Source organism: Scleropages formosus, chromosome 13 (genome assembly GCF_900964775.1).
Source record: "Scleropages formosus chromosome 13, fSclFor1.1, whole genome shotgun sequence".
Lineage (NCBI taxonomy): Eukaryota > Metazoa > Chordata > Actinopteri > Osteoglossiformes > Osteoglossidae > Scleropages > Scleropages formosus.
In genome coordinates, this window is record NC_041818.1 from 18,082,377 (window position 1) to 18,088,376 (window position 6,000).

Consider the following 6,000-nt stretch of genomic DNA (forward strand, 5'->3'; position numbering starts at 1 on the left):
TGGATGTCATCTGTAAATTCGTGTTTGTGAGGATATGTTCTCGCGTTGGCTTAGCTCAGTGGTTACTTCGTATGTGCATTGTTGCGACATTACTTCCCCTTCCCACGGGGGTTCGAACCCCGGGCGCTGTCCAGCGTTTTTCTCCCATAGTGTGTCGTATTTTCTCGAACGATCACTGCCAGTCGAGGTGGTTAATGCTTTCGAGCGCACGCCTCAGCGGAGTCGGGGGGGGGGTGTTTCTAGCCCCCGTGGTCCGTGGAGAGTGAAACCGCACAAAATGGGTGACGCAGCCCTGGATCTTTAATGTAAAGTTAATTGCACTAAACGAACAGAGAATTACATACGTGGGCTAATTTTCAGACAACGCATTTACATTTATTCATTCTGCCGACGCTTTTTCTCCAACCAAGCGACCTACATCTCAAAGAAAATACAGTGTGTATGCTCTGATTAAAAAAAAAAGGTGATTCTAAAGCAGTTAATTTGATACTTTCCACCATACAAACTAATGTATGTCACGCGAGTAGCTGCAAAAAGGTTTATCCAGCATGTAAAGATAAATGTAATGTAGAAGACTTCATGCACAGAGCCGCTCCTCAGTACTGAAACTCAGTTTTCGACAAACGTTCGCACAGCGCCATCTACTGTACGGTGGATGTCACGCATTAAGTAAAGGACGACAGTAATCCATTTCACCACTAGACGGCGCTGCTCGCTGTAGTAATTTTAGAAATCTAGAAAAACGTCCTCTACGTCTTCGAAACGTGAGAGATGAAGTTGAAAGTTGAGTGGAAGTGATATTCCAACATTGTGTTACAGTCGGTTGTCATTCTGAGCGATATATAACTGAAAACTTAAGTAATTGAGATATATATTTACAGAAAAATCGACTAACACGTTTAGTTGTTTAGCAGTTGCTTTTCTCCAAAGCGACTTCCAATAAACTCTATGTGTTATCAGCCCACACACCTTCTTCACCAAGGTGACTACACTGCTAGATACACTACTTACAAGTGGGTCACTCATTCATACATCAGTGGAATGCACTCTCTCTGTGTATAACTCACACAGTATGGGGGAGCCTGAACAGCATGTCTTTGGACTGTGGGAGGAAACCAGAGCACCCAGAGGAAACCCACACAGAAAGAACATGCAAACTTCACACAGACTGAGTGGGGATCAAACCCACTTCCTCTCCCACCACCCAGAGACTGTGAGACAGCAGCGCTACTCGCTGTGCCACCCATAATCAGAGATTTATTTGTGTCAGTAAATGACCTAATATGCATTTGCAGAATCTGACCCATTTGTCTTACAGTGTTGTACAAATTATATGTGATATGCAGATGACCCATTGTGAGTAGTGTATCTAGCAGTGTAAGTCACCTTGGTGAATAAGGTGTGTGGGTTGATAACACTACATAGATTTTGTTGGAAGTCACTTTGGAGAAAAGTGTCTGCTAAATAAAAAAATGTCAATGTAAAATGCATTACAAAATAAATGTTTCAGTATGGGTATATAGATGAGCTGGGATCCAAGACTGACATATAACAGTGTCTTGTAAAGATGGCCACGGTCCTTCTTCCCCAAACAGTTACATTAAAGAATGTGAAAGCATATACAATCCATAGGTTTTAATATTGTATTACTTAAAAATACTAACAGTCTGTTTTTAATAAGTACGTACTCAAATCATGTATATGTAATATGTTTCATTGCACTTATTTAATATACATGGGAATTTTGAGCCTTGCAAGTAAAAAATACTAATAGTTTATTGGATTGCCTTACACAATTATGAAATAACTGTAGTGCAAGTACATCAGATTGTTGGTTTCCTTGTAAGCATCAATTGTTCTGCTTCTATACTGTACTTGGAATGTCCTGTTGACAGAAGACATCGTTGCCCAGTGTCATTCTTGGGGCCTGCTGCTGAGAGGGTGCAACTAGCACCAAGGTGGAATGGGCTGGGCAGACTGCTCAAAGACCACTTGCCTTTGTGCCAGCGGGACTATCCATGGGAGGTGAACCCCCACAGATATGGATACCAGAACCCTGCTGAGTACAAGGTGTGGCTCATCCATTTCCTGAAGTGGAAAGACTGGTGAGCTCAGGAGGAGCTAGAATATTACTTGAAATTGCAGAAAGAACTCTTACTTTTCTTTGCACCTCCTTCTGCCAAATGGATTTACTGAGAAGTGAAAAGAAAGTCTTTTTACTGAATTGATTAATTGTTGAATAATGGATAAACCTTTATGCAGCTACTTATGTAATGTATACTGGTTCATATGGTAGTATGTGACAAACAGACTTGTCTTAAGAATCACGTATCTGCATCCAACTATCTCCTTCTGTTAATGTAATGCACTTATTGTTTTGTTCTCTGAGATGTACGTTGCTTTGGAGAAGCGTGTCTGCTAATGAATAAATGTCAATATAAATATTAATATAAATTATGTATTGATTAATTTTTTTAAACATTTGGCAAAAGTAGTATTTCTGCATTTATGTGGGTTTTCTCACTAAAACCCTGGAAGTGTAGACTAAAGCCACATTTGTATTAAGTACTGTTTTTCTGACACTTTTCTCCAAAGCTACTTGCTTAATTATTTGCCAGTTTATATACTGTAGCTAGATGATTTGAGTGGAGCAGTTCAAGATAAGTACAATTTAAGCAATTTAACACACACATTCAAACAAGTTCACACTAAGGGCGTAGTCACCAGAGAAAATGAAACATGGGAGTCTGAACAGCACTGAACAGGAAGACACTGTGACCCTAAAGGTTAAGTGATTAAAAAAATGGATGGATGGATGGATGGATGGATGGACGGACAGGCCAAACTGCATTCAAATCCTCACCAGTGCTATCCACTCCATGCCCATACTGCCATACATTATTGCACATGCATCTACTTCAGTAATATACCCTGCAATGTTTGCTTTAAAATATAGTAGTATTCGATGTGTAAAAATACTGTACATTGATATGAACAAAAATTATGATAATGTAGCCACAATCAAAGACTGCACTTCTCCTTGTAACAGGAATCCCTGCTTTTTAACAGTTTTTAGTTACAGGGGCACCTGGTAATGTAGGGGTTAGAGCTGCTGCTGCCTTTGGACCCAAAGGGTGTGGGTTTGAATCCCTTCTCCAGCTGTAGTACTGTTCAGCAGGTACTTACCATAAATTGCTCCAGTAAAATTATCCAGCCATATAAATGGGTAAATAATTGTAGTAGATTAACATTGTGAGTTTCCCTGAATCATTCAGTGTCAGCTGAATGAATAGGTGTAATGTAGAGGAAAAACACAGAACAGCTGTATTTCAAGTATCACTTTCTTTTCTGGGTTTAAGAGCTTACTGCCAAGAGAGAAATACAAATACGAAGATGTGTATTGACTGGTGTGGTCAACGGTTATTGTAGGAAGAATTTTTTCAAGAGCAACTTTGCTATTTTGCAGCAAACTTGTAACTAATGTTTGACATTCCAGAGCACATTCCTGATCTTTGTTATGCAAAGGCAAATTCCTAAATTAGAAGGAAATTAGCTTTTGAAGACCGTTGCAGACAAGCTCACTTTCAGAGAAGTAGTTTAAAAGAAACACTCTGGAGGGCTTTATGACAGTTACATCCCACTACCATCCATATAAAAGGCTTGCTGATGAGGGGGGTAAGGAGGCAGCTGGATTCTTGCTGAAAACAGAATATTATAGTCAGGAGGCTGGCCTGGCAATTGTCATCACTGTGTGCTGTATTCTTCAAGGCTCAGCAGGACACCACGGGAAAGCATGGTGCCCTCACAAGTGAGCAAACTGACTGATAATTGTGAATGTGTGCCTGGCAGTTAGTACAGATTATGACTGTACAGACTGAAAAGGAGGGAAGATAATCAAAGTCCAAACATGTGCATAGACCCAGATCTCCATCATCATTTAATTATTTTTTTTATTCTGATGCTTTTATCTAAAGCAATTTTTATACAACTGGGTATTTTTCTAAAGCAATTCAAAAGTACTTTGCTCAAATATACAACTGCAGTCCCAGCAGTAAATGTTCATTTAACAAACTTCTGATAATAAATCTAAGGCCAAATTTAAATACTCTACTTGCTAACCCAAGTTTTTTTTTATGTTTGCTGTTTTACTGTTGTCTTATCTGATATGTAGTAGACTTCATAGTTATAAGAAGAGCATCCACTATAACATTGTTCTACACAGTGTTATAAAAAGGGAAGTATGCCTTTAAGTTCTACAGTTTTACATATTAGTACATGCCTAACCTTCACTTACTCCTCATCAATATCTAACAGCTGATAAATGTAATCTTGTGATAAATAACACATACAAGATTTTAACTTGTCATTAACACAACATACAATAAAGACCATTCAAAGACATGTTAGTATTGACATGTATTTGAAAGCTTATGATTCCACCATTAGTATGACCTTTGAGGAAATTAGAAAGTCATAGTTTATAAAAGGAAAATTGCAGCATGACTTACATTTGTAAAATTGCACCTGAAAAAGCACAAGCCTTCTCGAACACTGTCCTTTGGACAGATTGCATCAAAGTACATCTGTCTGGCTACGATGTACAAAACTATAGTTTTCAAAAACCTAACAGCATATCACCACAAGAACCTCATACTATCTGTCAAGCATGGTGGTGGAAGGGTGATGCTATGGGGGATATTTTGCAGCCATGGAGCTTAGATTCTTCATAATTACTGAGTCCTGCATGAATTCCTCTGTGTAATAGTGCATTCCAAAGAAAAATGTGACACCATCTCTCTGATATCCGAAGCTTTGATGAAAGTGGATCATAATGATGGATCCTGATCCCTAAAACACTGGTAATTCCTGACTGAGTCCTGGAAAAAGAAAAGAAACAGAGTTTGGGAAATCAATTAAAGTCCAAAGTCCAAAACTATACCTCAATGAAAATCTGTGGTGTGTTCTTAAGAACTTCAAATAAATTAATTGGAACAGGCCAGAATTCCACAAATGCAATGTAAAAGACTTATAAACCTCAAAATTTGGGTTTATTCATTTTATTCAAAATTATTAATTTTGCACTGTTCTCCAAAGCAAAAGTAAGTAAAAGATTAAAGTTACAAGCAATTTAAACATGTCATGACAGAAATTAATGTTGCCATTGGAGGAATGTCACATGAATTTAAATTTACTTGCTGTTAGAACTTGATGAGAACTAAAGGAGGGTTAGTTATATCTGAACTCTAAAGGAGAGTTACACACACGCTGACTAAGACTGCGTGTCCCAAGTGGGGTTGCAGCAAGCTGGAGCCTAACCTGGCAACACGGTGCAAGGCTGGAGGGAGAGGGCGCTGCACCACCACACCACTATGCCCCCCTGAAGGAAAGTTAGTTATGTCCTAATATTTTTGTCCAGTTATATTCATAGCTAACAGTTTTAACATGGTCCACCCACTGCAAATGTGAAGTGTGTAAAAGCTCATCAGTACTGAGACTTTGACTCATTGTTATGCCCTGAAATTGTGCTATTCTGTGACAATGGATTAACATGTCAAATGCCAAAAAAACATGATATCCTTTAATCTCTTTAGACTATCTGAATATTGTCTCAAGTTTGCAGAATCCCATCAAAAGGTGTCTAAATAAACTTCCCTAGTCGGTTAAAGTTTCTACTCAGTCCCATTGTATATTCAGTGTAGCCAGTCATTCTTGTCTGTATTATTGAGTATTTAGTCATTTTTGTTGATTAATATTCCACACCTCTCTTTTGTGTATTGAACTGAAGTTAATTAAAAAACATTGGCAACTGAAATGAGAAATTTAAAAACATGTTTTGCTCAAAATATTGCTCTTCCATTTGCGCTCAAATACTAATACATGAATGTAATTCACTGCATCTGAGCAAAAGACAAAATATTTATTATTTTTTAATGAAGTGAAAAATAAATTTACAAATATTTACATGACAAAAACATTAACAAGAAATTATAGCTGGTGTCT